The sequence below is a fragment of the Cebus imitator genome, unplaced genomic scaffold, assembly GCF_001604975.1.
Source record: "Cebus imitator isolate Cc_AM_T3 unplaced genomic scaffold, Cebus_imitator-1.0 Scaffold189, whole genome shotgun sequence".
Classification (NCBI taxonomy): Eukaryota; Metazoa; Chordata; class Mammalia; order Primates; family Cebidae; genus Cebus; species Cebus imitator.
In genome coordinates, this window is record NW_016107504.1 from 835,634 (window position 1) to 855,612 (window position 19,979).

A 19,979-nucleotide genomic window follows, 5' to 3' on the forward strand; every position below is an offset into this window, starting at 1 on the left:
AGTGACTATAAAACAATGGTCAGAAAGATACAAAATTGCTTATACAAATGGCCAATAAGGCACATGAAAACATGCTCAATATTCTTAGACATTAGAGAACTGCAAATCAAAGCCATGAGATACTACATTATACCCATTAGGATGGCTATAATCAAAAAGATAGATCAAGTGTTGAGAATGTGGAGAAATTGGAAATCTCATACACTGCTGTTGGAAATGCAAAATGTTGCACCTCTTTGGAAAACTGTCTGGCATTTCCTCAATGGGCTTACACAGTGTTACCGTTTGACCCAGCAATTCTACTCTTATGTATATATACACCAAAAACAGATGAAACATATAGCCACACAAAAACATATACATGAATATTCATAGCAGTATTATTCAAAATAGACAAAGGGTAGAAACAACCCAAATGCCTATTAACTGATGAATGGATGAATAAAATACAGTATATCCATACAACAGAATTGTATTTACCATAAAAGAAAAAGTAGTAATACATGCTGCCACAGAAATGAGCTTTGAAAACACACTAAGTAAAAGAAGCTAGTCACAAAAGACTGAATAATATATGATTCCATTTATAAAAAATGTATTATTCCATTACAGAGACAAAATGTAGATTAGTGGTTGCCAAGGAATGGGGAAAGGAGGAATGGTCAATGACTGCTAATGAGTAGAGAGTTTCTTTTGGGGATAATGAAAATATTCTAATATGGCCTGCTGTAATGGTTGCATAACTCGGTGAACCACTGAACTGTACATTTTAAATGGGTGAACTGTACAGTATGTGAATAATAAATGGAGGCCTGGAATAAATTTTCAGAAAACAGATTACCTGCTTCTTTAAAAATAAAACTATAAAACTGGAGAAATTAATGCATAAAGACACAAATAAGATTAATGAGTTACTTGAAAGCAAAGTTCATATCTTTTTATCCTCACTATAGATCAAGGTACATGGCACATAAGAGTAATTGTTCAATAAATGTTTCTGCTGAATTGAACCAACTTTTTCTAGACTCTAACACATAATTACAGATATTCTATTTCACCTTTAAAAGGAAAAGTGCTTAATAAGTAACCACACTTGCATCTATTACTGCCTGCATTCAACCGTCGAGCAATTCATGATGACAAATGATGTAAGACTCTGCTATCCAAAATATCTAGGTCCTCTGGGGGTGAAAGGGACAGAGAGATGTGGGGAAGGAATTGGAAACTTTACCACATACAAAAATAACATAGAATTTATACAGTGCAATATCCCCCTGCTTCATTTAGGAGAAGAACCATATGTATACACTTAAAAAAAAATAACCAATTGTATAGCAAAGGCATTTATATTTACAATTCATTACCTACCTGAGAGGTTGAATTTTAAAAATGGGTTTCATTGCTACTTCAATTTTTTCATTTGAAATTGCATATTCATGTCATCTGCCCATTTTTTCATCAAAGAATACTATGTTATTACTGACATTTTAAAATTTTATTTTAAAATTACATAGATATATTGCATAATGGGGGTTGGGCTTCTAGTATACCTATCACCCAAATAGTGAACACTGTACCCAATAGGTAATTTTTCAGCCTTTACTCTCACCCCCAACTTTCCCCTTTTGGATTCCCTAGTGTTTATTATTTTCATCTTAATGTCCACATATACCCACTGTTTAGCTCCTACTTATACATGAGAACATGTAATATTTGATTGGCTGTTTCTGAGTTACTTCACTTAGGCCTCTGGCTCCATCCACGATATTACAAAGGACATGATTTCATTCTTTTTTATGGCTGCATAGTCCAACCACTTATGGACATTTAGGTTGATTTCATGACTTTGCCATTGTGAACAGTGCTGCAATAAACATATAAATGCAGATGTCTTTTTTATATACTGGAGATATCCAGCAGTGGGACTGCTAAGTCAAAAGGTAGTTCTATTTCTAATTCTCTGAGAAATCTCCATATTGTCTTCCATAGAAATTGAGATAATTTACATTCCCACAAATGCTATTACTGATTTTTAATAAAAGTATATATCAAAGCTATTTATTTTGTCATATGTTGCAATAATTCCTATACCGCAGTTTGCCATTTAGTTTTTATTTTATTTTTTATGTAGTCAAGTCTTTCCATTGTTTTTTCCTCTGGTCTATTTCTCCATATCATAGTCTTTGTCTTTATATCACGTTTTAAAAGATTTTTCTCTTAAACATATGAAAAGGTGTTCAACCTCATTTTTAAGAGAAAATTACAAATTATAACTACACTGAGAATAATTTCATTTAACAAATGGCAAGAAGCCAAAAACTAAACACATTCTGTTAAAGACACTGTAATGAAGCAGGTAGCCTCACAGGTTCCTATTGGGAAACAAGTGGTCAGTGTTTTAAAAAGTACAAATGCATCTATCTTTTGAACCAGCAATACTTTTTCTGGAAATTTATCCACAAAAATATACTTGCATACTTGTAAACTGACAGATAAAATGATATCCATTGCATCACTGTAATAGTAAAGGATTATATAAACAACCCAAATGCCAATCAGGAAGGGGCTGGATATATACATTATAGAACATCCAGAGTAATGGAATACTATAATCCTATAAAAAATACTGAGGAAAAACATACTGAGGAAGCTCTCTATATACTGACTAATGTGAAAACATTCCAAATGTGTAAAATCAGTGGATAAAGTTTTTAAGTTTAAAAAGCAAGGTACAGAATGGTGTATAAAGTATACCACTTATACCACAAAAGGCAGAGGACTAAGAATATGTATTTTTTTTTCTCAACAAACTCATGAAGAAGCTCTGGAAAGACATACACAATTACAGTGGTTAACTGAGTATGGGAGAGGGACAGGAGTAATACAGATACAGATGGGCAATAATATACCTATTTGTGCTATTTATAATTTTATTTTTGAATCATTTGACTATATTATTTTAAACTCATATATAAATGGTTAACACCTCAACTCCAGAAATTTTATTTTTACATATTTTCTTATTCACCTATGCTTTCAAAAAATTTATGTTTTCTCCCTCCCTCCCTCCCTTCCTTCCTTCCTTTCTATGGAGATAAGCCTCGGGAAGATCCCAGCCTCTTTCCTTGGGCTCCCTGCCTTCCTCAATCACTGCTTAGACCCTGCTGGTTCCATGTCTCTCCTTACNATCTGCTTGGTACTGTTCTAGATTATGTCTAGGAATTAGGTCATTGAATTCTCTCTCTCTCTCTCTTTCTCTTTTTAGGTAGAGTCTCGCTTTGTCATCCAGCTGGAGTGGTGCAGTGGCACGATCTTGGCTCTCTACAACCTCTGCCTCCTGAGTTCAAGTGATTCTCCTGCCTCAGCCTCCCTAGTAGCTGCGACCACAGGCATGTACCATCATGCCTGGCTAATTTTTTTTTCTGTATTTTTGTTGTTGTTGTTGTTGCTGGTTTTTAGTAGAGACGGCCTTTCACTATGTTGGCCAGGCTGGTCTTGAACTCCTGATCTCAAGTGATCCACTCATCTCGGCCTCCCAAAATGCTGGGATTACAGGTGTGAGCCACTACGCCTGGACATGGTTTTACTTTCTACCTTAAGTAACCAAGGACTTCTTTCAGTAAATCTTTTTAGGCAAAATTCATCCCCTTACCTGCAATAACTGGTTAGCCAGATATTGCAATTCATTTATTCACTATTCTCTATCTCACAAATTTGAAATGTCACCTTCACAGGCACAGGTTTGTTTCTGTACTGTACTTTTAAATATTTCACTGATTTTTCTTTCTATCCCTGTTCCATACCAGAGTTTCAATTACTATGGCACTAGAATTTTTTAATTTTTGTTACACAATATTTTAAATTTACAGGAAAATAAATTTATAATAATTTTCACATATTTTCTTGCAAGTACTCATTACTTTCCTAAGAAAAAAAAATAGAAATGGCTACTCTCATGCATTTATTCCCCCACATAAACTGTGAAATCTTGTCAAGTCCTTCCTTCCTTTCCTTCTCCCGAAGATTACCATTATGGTTTTACAAGAATTGCATTAAATGTATAGATTGATTCAAAGATAAACGGCATCTTTATCTTCTGTGCATCCAGTGGGTCTTTTCATTTATTCACATCCTCTTTTACATTTATCAGTAAAATTTTGCGGTTTGCTTCATTTAAGTCATGCACATTTTTAAAGTTTATTCCTATGCATCTCATACTTTTGGCTGAAATTGTTAATGAGACCTTTCTCCATTATATTTCCCAACTGCTATTGCTAAAACATGGGAAAGCTATTGATTTTTGTATTATTTATTTTGTAACTGGTCATATTACTGCTGAAACCTCTTTACTATCTCTAATTAAATTTATACTTGATTTATGCTCATATTTCAAATTTTTGATCATCTGTCCCAGACACTGGCATTATTTCAGGAGCCTGACCTTAAATCACATACCTAGAGGTAACTAGGGAAACAAACAGCACTTAGTATGATTTGCTTTTAAGTTAAATGAATCTTAGAAAAGGATTTAAGAGACAAAAATCATAGCTTCCTAATCATAGGACAAGATCAGAGCTGTTCTACATTACCAAATAATGCTTTGTTATGAGGGACTGTACTGTGCACTGCAGGATGTTCAGCAGCATCCCTGGGCTCTGATGCCAATAGCATCTCCCTTGTCTTGACAACCCAAAACGTCTCCAGATATGACCAAAATTCCACCATGGTGGGGCCAACTATCACCAATGGAGAACCACTGAACTAGAAAAAGGGTTCAATATCACAATTTCCTCCATCTAGTGCTACAAGGATCCCAAAATCAGCCTTAATTCATTTATGTTTAAGAACATAAGAAAATGCCAACTATCTTAATAAATAGTAGGGCATAGAAAATAGCATTTTTTTTAATAGACAAAGGAAGTGGCTTTACACTACATGATGTGGGTGGAGGGACATGCTACAGTAATAAGAAAGGTAGTACTAGAACAAGAAGAAACAGATCAACAGATCAGAATAGAACGTCTATTCTGAGTCAACCATATACAATAATTTGGTGTATCAGGAAGGCAGCAACTTCAATTAATAGAGAAAGGAAATCTATTTAATAAAACAAAATGGTTCAATTCACTAATCATTTAGGGGAAAAAACTAAGATTCTTAAAAATCTAAAACACAAAATAACCAAAAAAATAATATTGAGATGGAAAGGCCTATAAGAATAAGCCTTGAGAGAACCCCTAAAAAATAAAAATTTTGACAACATAATAACTAAAATCTTAGGCTAGGTGCTGTGGCTTACACCTGTAATCCCAGTGCATTGGGAGGCCAAGTAGGGAGGATCATTTGAGACCAGCTGTTAAGACCAACCTGGGCAACATAGCAAAACCTTGTCTCTAAAAAGAAAAATATTAGCCAGGCATGGCAGCATGTGCCTGCAGTCCTAGCTACTTGGGAGGCCGAGATGGGACAATCACTTGAGCCCAGAAGTTTGAGGCTGCAGTAAGCTATGATTGTGCCACTGCACTCCAGCCTGGGCAACAGAGTGAGACCGTGTCTCTAANTCTTAAAGACTTCCATTTCAGGGCAGATGGATTAGCTGTACTTTTCCCTCTTCTTCCCACTAGATACAACTAAAACCCCATGGTATTATATATAAAATAGACGTAAGAAGGCCAGGAGTGGTGGCTTACACCTGTAATCCTAGCACTTTAAGAGGCTGAGGTGGGAGGATCACTCGAGCTCAGGAGTTCAAAACCAGCCTGAGCAACCTAATGAGATCTTATCTGTTTTTTTAAAAAAGAGAAAAAAGTAAAATAAAATAAAAAATAAGTAAACCTAAGACGATCCTGAAAGGTGGAGAGAAGACGGCAAACCGGCTAGGGATTCCAAGACCAAAGGAACAATATGGTGTTGAGTTTCCCAGGTTTTCTATTTGCCTCATATTTCCCAGGCTTGGAGTTGAATAGGCTGGCAAATCAGAAATGCCAATGGGTATAAATTTTTCAAAAATCCCTAACAAAAAAGTCTTCTTTCTTTTTTTTTGAGACAGAGTCTCTCCCTGTTGCCCAGGCTGTAGTGCAATGACACGATGTTGGCTCACTGCAACCTCTACCTCCCAGGTTCAAGTGATTCTCCTACCTCAGCCTCCTGAGTAGCTGGGATCACAGGCACTACCAGGCCTGGCTAATTTTTTGTATCCTTAGTAGAGACAGGGTTTCACCACGTTGGCCACACTAGTTTTGAACTCCTGACCTCATGATCCACCCACCTCAGCCTCACAAAGTGCTGGGATTACAAACGTGAGCCACCGTGCCCAGCTGAAAGTCTGCTTTTTTCAGACAAAGGGCAAGGAAAAGGGTAGCCTAGCAAGTCAGAAAACTTTTAGACAATAACTGCTCTAACTATAACCAATCACCACAGAAAAATCTGTGGTCCTATCCCCACTTATGCCAGCAAACACCAAGTGAAGAGCCTGAACATCCAACCTCCTGAGGCTATAATAAGGCATCCCAACACCCTCGCCAGGGTGGTGTCAAAGAAGACCAAATTCGAAGCCAGGTTTTTCATCCCTACCAGCAGTTAATGAACTCCATCTTCACATTGTCAGCAGAAACTATGTTTGGGGCAGGAATCCCTGCTCCATCTAGCAGTAACTTGGAGACCCTCACCTCAGGTGTTCACTGAGATCAAGCATGGAAACTGAAGTCCTACTCCCATTCTACAGTAAAAAGGCAGCACCTTTCCCCCTCTTCCAGAACAATGTTGAATAAAGCCAATCACAGCAAAAGGTTTAAATCAGATCCAGAGTCTCATAACAATATGAGAATATCTAGGTTTCAATTTAAAAATGACAAAGATGTTAAAGCATTCATGATAAAAAAAATTCATCAACAAGCAATTATAAACACACTTAGAATAAATGAAAAAACCAGACAGCACAAAAAAAGAAGAAAGAAAACAAGAAAGTCTTGGTAAAGAAACAGAAGTTATAAAGAAACAAGCAGAAATTTTAGAATGAAAAATTTATAATAGATGAAATACAAAGGTTGGTAGAAAGACCCAGCAGTAGAATAGAGGGAGAGTACAGCAATAAGAATCAGTGAACTGGATGATAGAATAATAGAAATTATCCAATTCAAACAACAGGGAAAAATAGACTGAAAAAAAATTAACAGAGCATCAGGTCCTGTGGGACTATAACCAAGGACCTAACATTCATGTCATCAGAGACAAGAAGAGAAAAAGGGTAGTGCTAAAAAAGAAATAACAGCTGAAAGAAAAAATAGGTGAAAATGTCCAAATTTGGAAAGAGACATAAATGAACAGACTCAAGAAGCAGAGTGAACCCAAAAAGGATAAACACAAAGAAATTTACACAAAGACACATAATAATTAAACTTCTGAAAACTAAAGACAAAGAAAAAAACTTGAAAATGTAAGAGAAAAATGGCATCTAACCAAGAGAGAAAAGACTATTTAAATGAAAGAGGATTTCTCATCAGAAAGCAGGAAAGCAAGAAAGAAGTAGCCCAATACCTTTAAGTACTTAAAGAACTGCAACTCAGAACTAATGAAAATATCCTCCAGAAAAAAGAGAGGAAATCAAGATATTGAGAGATGAAGGAAAGCTCAGAAAATCTGTTGCCAATAGGCTACGGTAAAAGAATGGCTAAAGGAAGTTATTAAAACAGAAAGGAAATTATAAATGAAGGAATCTTAGAACCTCAGGAAGTAAAAACAACAAATAAAAGCAAAAATATGAGTAAATACAACAGGCTTTCCTTCTCATCTTTAGTATTCTTAATTATGTTTGAAAGTTGAAGCAAAAATTACAACCCTGCCTGATATGGTTATAAATTTTTATAGGCAGAGGAAATAGTTAAGACAATTACATTACAAATAGGAAAGGGTTAAGGGACATACAGGGAGGAACAATTTTTAGACTTCACTCAAACTGGTAAAATGACAATGCCAGTAGACTGTGATAAGATATGTATACTGTATATAATATCTAAAGTGACAGTAAATGCTATACAAAAAGGTACCCTCAAAAACACTATAGATAAATCAAAATGGAATTCTAAAAAATGTTCAGGTAACCAATAGGAAGGCAGAAATGAAAACTATGATTCAAAAATGACAGACTTAAGCCCTAATACAGCAATACAATAATTATAGTACATATAAATGGTCTATACATACCAATTAAAAATTGGTAGAGGGATTAAAAACACATCTTAAGTATATGTTGTCTGTAAGAAAGTCACTACAAAAGTAATGATATAAGTAAGTTTAGAGTAAAAAGATAGGAAAAAAAATATACCATGCAACATTAATCAAAAGGGAATGGGGAATAGATAAATTATTATCAGACAAAGTAGACTTCAGATCATAGAAAATTACCATAGACAGGGGATATTTACATAATAATAAAAGGGCCAATCCTCTAAGAAGTCTTAGTAATCATACATGTATGAACCAAACAACAGTGCTTCCCAATATGCAAAGCAAAAACTGATGAAACTTACAGAGAAATTCATTATTACACAGTTAGAGATTTCGATAACCCTCTCTTACTAATTGATAGAACTAATCAGAAAATTAGCAAAGATACAGAAGAACTCAAAAACATCATTAATCTTCAGGATCTAATTTATAGAACCTTTCACCTAACAAAGCAGAATACACATACTTTTCATTTTAAAAAACAGAAACGGGTGCTCCCAGTCTGAGGTGTGCCTCCACCGATGAAAGAGAAACCTGAGTAGCAGAGGAGGGAGCAGAGCCAAAAGCAAAAGTAGTGGATGTTGTCACCTCATGTGACAGGGTATTGCTTGTTACAGCATTAGTAAGAATGTTGGCACCTACCCCCAAAGCCCCTGCAATCACTGTAGGTTGTGTGGAAGTAGTGTTGCCCAAGTTTTTTAATTGTTGTGGGTACATAGTAGATATATATCTTTATGGTTACATGAGATATTTTAATACAGGCATATTCTAAATAGGAAAAAGGAAACAAAATCAACATAATTGTTATCTGACATATTAAATGGCAGCTAGATAACACGACTCCTGTGAAATTAAGTTTTAAATGTGAAGGTTTTGTTCTACAGGTTATTGCATCTCCATACAGAAAGATAACCAGCTATTAGTATAGGAATACATGTAGAGAGCTCCATATTTCTCATTAATGGATAAAGGTTACATAATTTGATCCACCTTAAGGGAAAAAATGTTTTAAAATATTTTAACGGGAAAGAGTAGTTCAGAAAATTTTGTCTTCAGCAGAGACAAAAAGACTCATACTTCCTTTTTCTGCCAGTCCAGCACTTTATATTAAACAACGTAAGTTTTTGTTTTAGACACGAAATCAAACTAGAGGCATCCTTTTAATAGAATTTTTAGAGATTTTTAATCTTTTTTTCATACTAACCTTCAGAAAAGTTTAGAAATTTTTTAATGTATTTCATGACCCATGACAAAATACTTCAATATTTAAATTAATCCTTCTAAGAAAGATTATTTAGCATTCAATTACAAGTTATTAGATAACTAGAACAGGATGAAGGAGAATTCCAGAAGGAATACCCTAGCTTTCACCAGGTTCCCAGGTGCTACTAAAAGACATGAGGCTATCAGTGCTACGAAAAAACAAGTAGATTTACCTAAAAAGGCACGAAATGAATATCTCCTTTAAAATTCTGAGATGCAGGAGGGAAAACTATATAATTGAGTTTATTACAATGATACATAGAAAAAGAACTCTCTAAAGATTCACTTATTCAGCAAGTAGTCTAATTTCAGGATGATGCATTTCCACAACTCAGTGAGTACTCCTCCTATGGTCAACATAAAATGAGGGGACATCACAGATCAGAATTTAATGTGCCTTGTGCCTCAAATCTGAGATGCCTTCAATTTAGTAGACTATTCTTGGGAATGAATAGCATAATTCCAAATAGATTTTTCTTTTTGAGATAGGTTCTTGCTCTGTCACCCTGGCTGCAGTATAGTGGTGTGATCATGGTTCACCGTATTCTTGACCTCCCAGGCTCAGGTAATCCTCCCACCTCAGCCTCCTGAGTAACTGGGACTAGAAGCACATACTACCATGCCTGGCTAATTTTTTGTATTTTTTGTAGAGATGGAGTTTTGCCATGTTACCCAGGCTGGTCTCAAACTCTTTAGCTCAAGCAACCCACCTGCTTCGGCCTCTCAAAGTGCTGGGATTACAAACATGAACTACTGTGCCTGGCCACAAATAGTTGATTTAGAAACAGCATACCATTTATTTACCCAGTTTGTCTCTTGGAGACAATTACTTTTGTCTCCACTAAAAAAATCAGAAACTGTATTGCTCTTACCATAAGGGAAATTCACTTCCTACTGGGCCAGGAGTTGACAATAACTGGTGTTCCAAAAGTGAATCCTGTAGTCTGTGTAGCTGGAGCTGGATGTGAATAAGCCAGTGGAAGATGAAGATGTACTTGCAACTAATTAGGACGAAACCCTCAAATTAACCCTATTATGCCAGGTGTAGAGAAAATAAACCCTGTAGTGGAACTAGGTGCTGCTGTTTTCACAGAGCCAAAAAATGAACCCACCTGTAAAGTTCCTCCAAAATTAAACTGCTCATGACTCCAAACCCTGAAAGAGGATAAGAGAAGAATGGGGAAAAAAAATTAGCACTCTCAATGAGACCTCCAAGAAAATATGGTAGACAGAAGCCACACTGGAGTTATACCCTCACACTCTAAACTTCTAGAAATACCAGTTTATAATCACTTGACAAAAACATTTTTTAAAAAATACAAAGCAAAGATTTTCCAGAAAGAAGGACAATTTTCCAAGTGTCAGACAGAAAGGGAATTCACATCCATGAACAGAAGTTAATGTTGCTTAGCCCAAGGTGATACCTTGAATGAGATATGTGCCTTAATAGCTGGAAATACAATGCTGAATTTGGGGTACAATTTAAGGCTACCTGGTAAGACCACAGGGTCCTGAATCAGCAGAGACCCCGTGAAGCTTAATCTGGGAAACATCTACAGGAAGATGGAAAAGACATAGAGACACGTAAGAATCCCAAACTGCTACAGAGTATATGCATAGATGGCTCAAATTCAATTTATCTTTGTGACGTAGAAACTTCAAGATAAGATGTTATAAAAACTGGCTAGGTGTTGATAAAACCTTCAAAGTCCAGGCAGGTTGCCCATGACGTTACTCAAAAGGGACATCTCCACTTCCTAGGTCACATATGGTCACAAAAGCCCTCCAAAGATTAATTCAGAGACAGCAATTAGAAAACATCTAAGGAAGTCATCTTTAGACCTAAAAAATGAGAGAATTCTTATCTAAGAAATTAGGACAAAAGTGCAATCCGAATAGCACATCAAAATATATGTCTGATATGTTCAAAGAGCTCAAGAAAGAGAGAGCATCCATAAAACTAAGTGAATGTGAAAAAAGAACCAAGAGGAAATCCAAGAAACACCTATCAGTATTAGAAACAAAAATGCTCAAAAGACAGATTTAAATAATAGACTACACACAGTTGAAGAGAAAAAGAAATAGCAAATTAGAAGAGAGAACAGAAAAAAATCTGCTGGAACCAAAGGGTAGATTAAAAAAAAAAAGATGGGAAAGAGGAGAGAAATTAACAGATGAGAAAGAGAAGCTCCAACATATATATCCAGAAGGAACAGAGAAGGAAAAAATAGGATGGCAAAGGCAGTATTCAAAGAGTTTCTGAATTTCCTAGAACTGAAGAAAAATTAGTTCTGAGATTAAAAAGCCACCAAGTACAAGCAGGCAATCCCTCCTCACCACCATACACACACACACACCCGTTATATACAGTATATTGAAACCCTATAGAGAAAAAATTCTCATAGTTGCCAGAGAGAAAAAAAAAACAAATATACCTAATAAGGAGCAACAACCAGATTGACAGCAGGCTCTTCATTAGCAATATTAAGCGTTAGAAGACAGTGGAAAAATATCTTAAAGTGTTAAGAGAAAAATCATTGTGAAATTATAATTCTATCCCAGTCAAAATTAATAAAATGAGATGACTAAAAATTAGTTTTTAACACAGTAGCTCTGAAAGGCAATTCTAAGAAATCAGTTTCAAAAATATTTCATTTAAGCTAAGAGTCACATTACTTTATGCACCACTAAGAAAGGAAGGGGGAAAAAAGCATCAACCTGTTATAATTCCTCAAGTATGCATATACTAGAAAAATGTATAAGCAAAGTAACTTGGTTAAGATACCTCTAAAATTCACATTCAGAGTTCAATTTTTCCTTCCTTCCTTCCTTCTCTTTCTTTCTTTTTGAGACAGAGTCTCGCTCAGTCACACAGGCTGGAGTGCAGTGGTGCGACCTCAGCTCGCTGCAACCTCCACCTCCCGGGTTCAAGCAATTCTCCTGCCTCAGTCTCCGAAGTAGCTGGGACTACAGGCGTGTGCCACCATGCCTGGCTAATTTTTGTATTTTTAGTAGAGACTGGGTTTCACCATGTTGGCTAGGCTGGTCTCGAACTCCTGACCTCAGATGGTCCACCCACCTCAGCCTCCCAAAGTGTTGGGATTACAAGCATGAGCCACCACACCCAGCCCCAATTGTCAACTCAAATTTCTTAACATCTTCTATGCTACCAGGACCACTGTTAAAGCAGCATTTTTAAAAAGAACTTAATAAGAGAGCTAAAAGCCATTTTTGCTATACTCTTAAGTCAGCTTTGCAAATATGTACACTAGCTTCCTTTTGTCTCCAATTTCAGCATATTGATAACTAAATCTGATTTACTATCTCCTTCATTCTCTCCCCACAACCACTATTTTCTAAGAGTTAAAGGTGATTCTCCATTGTCTCAGAGATTTTTCACTCCAGTCATCCATTATGAAAGTTTTAATCCTAAAGATTTTGATATTATCTGTGCATGCAGTGACAACTATCATGTCACAACTGCCACCTGGCCAAAAAGACACCATTCAACTGTTAGACTCGTTTCCATTTCAGAGATGTTAAGATATGAAAAAAAAACGTACCTCTTTAAGTAGCTGAGATAGAGCATCTTGAATACTGTTTGGTGTCATGGGTATAAGAGAAAACTTTCCCCAGAGTAACTCTGAAGGATAACATTTATCTGAAATGTGTAAGTTACAACATGCTTGTTTTTAAGTCTTACACACATCTTAAAACTTTTTAAAAGTGAGCTCCAAATGGTGATTTCAACTGTCATAACTCAATCTTGGAAGGCACAGAAAGGGAGGCATTATTAACTTAGAATAAGAGCATTTGCCGTATTTAGTTTTATATTCCCAAGTGTATACGACTATTCTGAGGTTACAAGGGCTATGTTGTTATAAATTATAATAATATAATGTTTTATAATGTATAATTATTTATGGATTATGCTTTAATGTACATGATAATATAAATACTGGTAGAAAAATTTATTGTTGTCAAACCATGGTGGTTGTTTACATTGTAACAGAAATTGAAAAACACTTCCAGATTTAGGTATTGTCATCAATGCTGTGTTGCAGACAAAAAAAAATTTTCTGGTAGCCATCAAAAGGTGGAATTTTTTCCTATGCCCTTGCATTTACAGAATTTCTATTCTTTTGGAAATAATTTAAGAATCTTCCTATTACATGTAGCACATACCTTTAATTTTTTCTGCCTTAGAAATTTGAGAAATAAAATAAAAAATCACTTTTTGGACTAAAAGTACATTTTTGCCACTAAAAATTTGGAATTAAAGTTTCTTGCCCTTCCATCTCATTTAGCTCTTAAATCTTTCATATCCTCAGCTTTTTTATTTTTTAATCTATTTTGCTTGACCAGTTTCTGACAAAGCTGTTTAAAAGCCTCCAATTATTATGAATTGTCAATTTCTGCCTATAATCCCAGTGATTTTTCCTTTATATATTTCTTTCTTTTTTTTTTTCTTTTTGAGACAGAGTTTCACTCTTATTGTCCAGGCTGGAGTGCAATGGCATGATCTCCGCTCACTGCAACCTCTACCTCCCAGGTTCAAGTGATTCTCCTGCCTCAGCCTCCCAAGTAGCTGGGATTACAGGCATGCACCACCACACTCGGCTAATTGGTTTTTGTATTTTTAGTAGAGACAGGGTTTCACTATGTTGATCAGGCTGGTCTCAAACTCCTGACCTCAGGTGATCCACCCGCCTTGGCCTCCCAAAGTGCTGGGATTACGGGCATGAGCCACCACACCCGGCCTCCTTTATATATTTCAAGACTATATTGTTAGGGGCCTATATGGAGTACACAGTCAATAGAATCTTGGTAGATTTTCTTCCTTTCATCAGTGTGAAGTATGTTATTATTATTAAACTGCCTTAAATCATATTTTGTCTGACACTGATGTTGCCTTACCATTTTTCTTTAGGTTGGTATTGGCCTAGTGTATCTTTTTCTATTCCCTTGTTTTCAACCTTTCTGTGTCATTTTAAATATGGTATTTGTAAGTAGCATAGCTGAAATATTTTAAATCCAATCTGACAGTCTCTCAGTAAGTTTAACTTGCTTACATTTATTGTGACTATTCACACTATTGAATTTTTCTTCCATCTTACTTTGTGTTTTTTATTTGCCATATTCTATATATCTTTTATCTTTTTCTGCATATTTGGATTGATGAGATTTTCTTTATTCTCTTAATTTTTCCCAGGCTTGGAAGTTACATATTCTAAATATATTAATTTGTACACATTCTCTTGAATTATTTCTTTTAACATAGACTTAAATTCAGATTTTTTAAAACAAAGTCCGAAATTAATCAGCATTTCCTATCCTTTTTTAACAAATAGGAACTTGGCACACTTTAGCTTCCCTATGCATATCATTATTAAAAAATGGGAAACAAGTCTGTACTCCCTATCTGTGGCAATCAACAGGAATACTCTATCTCTGCCTTGTTGGGTTTCTCCAGACAACCTCTCTTCCTCTTCTAAGTGACCTCTCCTTATCCACACTGCCTAGTTACAGGGGCTCAAAGCTGACAAAACTACAGCTTTGTAAGTTGAGCCCCAGCTTACAGTCTCTTAGATGATTCAATGCAAGCACATGTATTCAAAGAAAGAAATACTAGATGATAAAGGCCTCCAAAAATCATTAGAGCTCATTTGAAGGGCTACTAGAAATGAGCAGAATGTTCTGTACCTGGCAGTCCAATCTAAATGGGGCTTACTGAATTAACTAAGTGGCTGGAGAGAAAGAAAACAACTGAATGAGTGTTGATGCCCATCAGACTGTCTAGTCATTTAAATGTATTGGAGGCTCAGTTTCTTCACTTCTAAAATTCTGGCAGTTCCATTAAATGAATAACCAAAATATCATTTTAAAAATAAGTTTGCAAAAAACTATTCACATATATTACCTTGGTCTAATTTAATTTTATATAAAGTGCTATATGCAAGCTTTCCAAAATATAATGCTGGGGTTATCCTCACTGCTGGTATAGAATTGGCAATTCAAAGATAATTATAGAGCACTATCAGCTGGCCCAGAGAGTGACCATAAACTGGATTTCAAACTATAATTTTAAAAGATTACTATTCATCTATCTCATGTATCGGCATGCAAATTATCTGGTCTGTGTACTACCTACTGTTATTTATTGATTCCGGGAATGTTCTCAGTAGTGGGAAACCTGATCTAGAATCAATAACTGATGGTAGGTCATTTCAGGACACGCCACTTTACCACTCAAGTTCTAGACTCTCTTATGTAATATAAAGGGGAAAAGATAAAAGAAAGCACTTATTGAAAGTGAAATCCCTTACCTTCATTACCTAACGACAAACCAAAAAGGTATTTTGATCTCCATTCTATAGCTGAGGAAACAGAGGCTCTGAGACACTAACTTTCCTGGGGTCAAGCAACCAGTAAGTGAAGGAACTGGACAAAATTCTTCTATTTTAATACTAGCTTAAGCAACACATCATTAGAAAGATAAAGCTACTGTGTGTCAAAAGGCAGAAACAAAATCAGTTCAAGCCCGAGTACCTATTGTAAGCCATTTCAGCATAATGTTTAAGGATTTCTGTCTCACAAAGTATAAATGATTTTGAGAGTAATCATTCATTTCCCTACATTTACTTCGAGAAATGACTGTCAAGAGGTGAACAGCACAGAAGCTTAGCCATACAATTTATTAAAAAGTATTCCTAGTTTCTTGGAAGCAAACAGACTATTCTTCCTTAGAGGCAACATTTTCCCTAAACTGCTTAGTTACTTGACAACCATCAAGTTCCACGAATGCACTGAACCTTCTCAAGAACATCATGACTGACAGATCTGGCCCGAAAATTCACATAATATGATTAGTCATGTTATAAAACCATTTTTATAAATAGCAACCTCTGACAATGCATATGGTTTTTTAACACATCATTAATTAGAGAGGCAGAAATGCAAAGGAAGTACAAATTCACGGAAGAAACCCCTTGTTCCACCAAGATATAAAGTCTTCCAGAAAAAGTACTCAAGAATAAAGTAGAAAAACCTAAACCTCAAAGCACAGTAATGACCTTATTTGTCAGTAATAGTTATGGATGCCAACTCTGGAAATAAAAACTGAATTACTAATGTCTTACTCTAAATGTTTCTGTTCCCAGAGAGAAATTGATAGGGAGAGGTGAAGTTAACACAGGCATTTTGAAGGAAATAGAGGGATCAAATTTCAAATGGTAATCATCTTATGACAAAACAAAATATAGGACTTCTGAAAATGGTGCATTGGTTTTGAGTTCATATTAAACATCTTAAGCAGTATAACTTGCTGATTATCTTTCACATTAAGTTCTTCTTTCCCTGCTTCATACTATAGCTTCTCAAAGCCTTAAGGTCAGAATCTAATTTAAGACCTAGAAAAAGGTTTTTTTTTTTTTTTTAATCCCAAAATGAGGATCAATTCTTCAAATGTTAAAAGTGTGATATTGCCAAAGACTGTAAATTGCCAAAACTGTAAATTGCTCATTTTCAGTGAGAGATTTTAGCAGTTATAAAATCGGAAAAGGAAAAACCAGTAGTGGGGTGGGACCAAAGGCAGAAAGAATCAAAAGAGGGAGAATCTTGGAGGAGCTATGAAGGACCCAAGGGAGGACAGAGTGTATGTGTAGGCATGAAGAGCAGAAATACCCAGGAAGAGGTATGGCTGCTTGGAAAAGTGGTGAAGGGATCCAAGGGAGGGCCGGGATTAGGAGAGGGTAGGTGAGGGGAGGAAAGAGAGTAAAACATTTGAAAGAACTAACTTAGGAAACTAGTGAATAGCAGTCAAATGAGAAAGACAGCCTCAAAGGTATGCCCATATTTATAAGACTGTTCCCTAAAACTTTGGAGAAGTAAAGAAAAAAAACCTCAAAAAACAAGAAACTGGAGAATTCTGAAGAATGATAATCATAAAAGCCTTTTACAAACATGCAAGTAAGAAAAGTTGTCATGTAAAGATCTCAAAAACTATTATTTACAAGGAAAAACAGATCTGGCTAATATAACTTAAAGCTTATTTTTTAGTAGAAATGTTCACTTTTTTCATGGCCTCACTCCACAGAAAATAAAGCTATTATACACATAATTCTGAAAAAATATGCATAATTCTTATGTTTCTAATTTTTTAATTGTGGTAAAATACATATAATATTTGCCATTTTACCCACTTTAAAGTATACGATTTTGGTAATACTAGGTACATTCACAATGTTATTCAAGTGTCACAACTATCTATTGACAAAATTATTTTCATCATTCTCAACAGAAACTCTGTACCCACTGAACACTAATTCCCTTTTCCTCCCTCCTCCAGCCCCTGGTAACCTCTACTTTACTTTCTGTCTCTGTGAGTTACTCTATTCTAGGTACCTGATGCAAGTGGAATCATAACAACATTTGCATGGTTTATATGAATTATATCTGTATATTTAAAACAACCTAAATGTCCAACAGCAATAAGGGAATCGAGATTTTTTTAAAAAGTGATATATAGTTATATATTGGAATACTATAAAGCAATAAAAGATGACTTTATTTGCATTTAAAAATCTCAAAAACACTGCTGACCAAAAAAATGTTGCAGGGCCAAGTGCAGTGGCCCATACCTGTAATCCCAGCACTTTGGAAGGCTGCGGCATGAGGATCACTTGAGTCCAGAAGTTCAAGACCAGCCTGGGCAACATAGTGAGACACTGTCTCTACAAAAGATTTAAAAATTAACTAAGTGGGCCGGGCGCGGTGGCTTACGCCTGTAATCCCAGCACTTTGGGAGGCCGAGGCGGGTGGATCACGAGGTCAAGAGATCGAGACCATCCTGGTCAACACGGTGAAACCCCGTCTCTACTAAAACTACAAAAAATTAGCTGGGCATGGCGGTGCGTGCCTGTAATCCCAGCTACTCAGGAGGCTGAGGCAGGAGAATTGCCTGAACCCAGGAGGCGGAGGTTGCGGTGAGCCGAGATCGTGCCATTGCACTCCAGCCTGGGTAACAAGAGCGAAACTCTGTCTCAAAAAAAAAATAAATAAAAATAAAAATAAAAATTAACTAAGTATGGTGGTGCGCACCAGTAGACCTGTAGTCCCACCTACTCCAGAGGCTGAGGTGGGAGGAGCACTTGGGCCCAGGAGGCGGAGGTTGCAGTGAGCCAAGATCCCACTGCTGCACTTCAGCCTGGACAGCAGAGTAAGACCCTGTCTCGAAAAAGAAAAAAAGCTGCAGAAGAATAAATAATACCATTGATGTAAATATTAAAGACACACAAAACAATATATCACAAATCATTTATGGCTGCATTTCAGGACACTTATAAATGTACATTCAAAAAATATATACTAACTTTGGAAAAGTAATTATCTCTAGGATGGGAAGGAAATGAGATTGAGGAGGGGCATAAAGAGACAGCTGAAATGTTTCAGTTCTTTAAAAAGATCAACACCTTAAAGAAAATGTGGCAAAATTCTAACAATTGTTAAATCTTTGGTAGATACATAGATGATGGCGCATAAGTCTATTTTTCTGTTTGAAAGATTTCATAATTTTAAAGAAGTAATGTTTTAGAATGACAGAAAATAAGACAATATGTGTGCTTTGAAAATGGAGATGTGCTAATATAGACTAATGATAGCTTTTACTCTCCTAGCCAACTTAATTGACTGCTTTATTAAAAATTGTTTAAATTATAAATTAATACACACTAATATAATATTTGAAAACGATATTAATAAAGCTAATCGATATGAGTGTTACTATGGTACTTGAACCTATGTGAAGGTCCTACTTTTCATGTATATTTTTAAAGTAATAACAAAGATTTCTTTGTTCCTTCTCCACTCCCATTGTTTCACTTGACTGTCTTTTAAAAAAAAATAGAATATTGACAGCTGGGCCCAATGGCTCATGCCTGCAATCCCGGCACTTTGGGAGGCTGAGGCAGGTGGATTGCTTGAGCCCAGGAGTTTGAGACCAGCCTGGGTAATGTGGTGAAACCCAGTCCCCACCAAAAAATAAAATAACCCAGTTCCCACCAAAAGAAAAAAAAAAAGTGCCTATAGTCCCAGCTACTTGTAGCCCCAGAGATTGAGGCTGTAGTGAGCTGTGATCATACGACTGCACTCCAGCTGGGGTGACAGAGCAGACCCTGTCTCAAAAAAAAAAAAAAAAATTGTACATTCAACCTAACTCATATCTATAAAGGACACCAGGGCTGATCACTGCCTGCTCTAGCACATAGAAATCTTGATTATCAAATTCATACATCCAAGAGGGGTACAAACTCCCAGCTAAGGTCCAGATCTAGATCTGGCCTTCCTGTTAGGATTCCTATTGAGCTCACTGTAAGACATAAGTTGTAGAAATGATTTAAATAACCCAAGACTTCACAGTGTTATTTTAATAACATGGAATAACTATATTAGCACATCTTCCTTTACTCTTTTTTTTTTTTTTTTTTTTTTTT

General features: G+C 35.9%; 1 protein-coding gene across 2 annotated transcripts in view; it reads right to left on the bottom strand.

Moving 5' to 3' along the window:
* NUP62CL (nucleoporin 62 C-terminal like) overlaps positions 1–19,979 on the bottom strand; it is a 67,464-nt gene that overhangs the window by 44,571 nt on the left and 2,914 nt on the right. The window contains exon 2 of one of the 2 annotated variants that reach the window (XM_037744940.1): positions 10,602–10,644. The exons of the other annotated variant lie outside the window; for it this stretch is intronic. The gene's annotated coding sequence lies outside the window, so the exon portion shown is untranslated. The remainder of the gene's footprint in view (positions 1–10,601; positions 10,645–19,979) is intronic. 2 annotated transcript variants of the gene reach the window in all.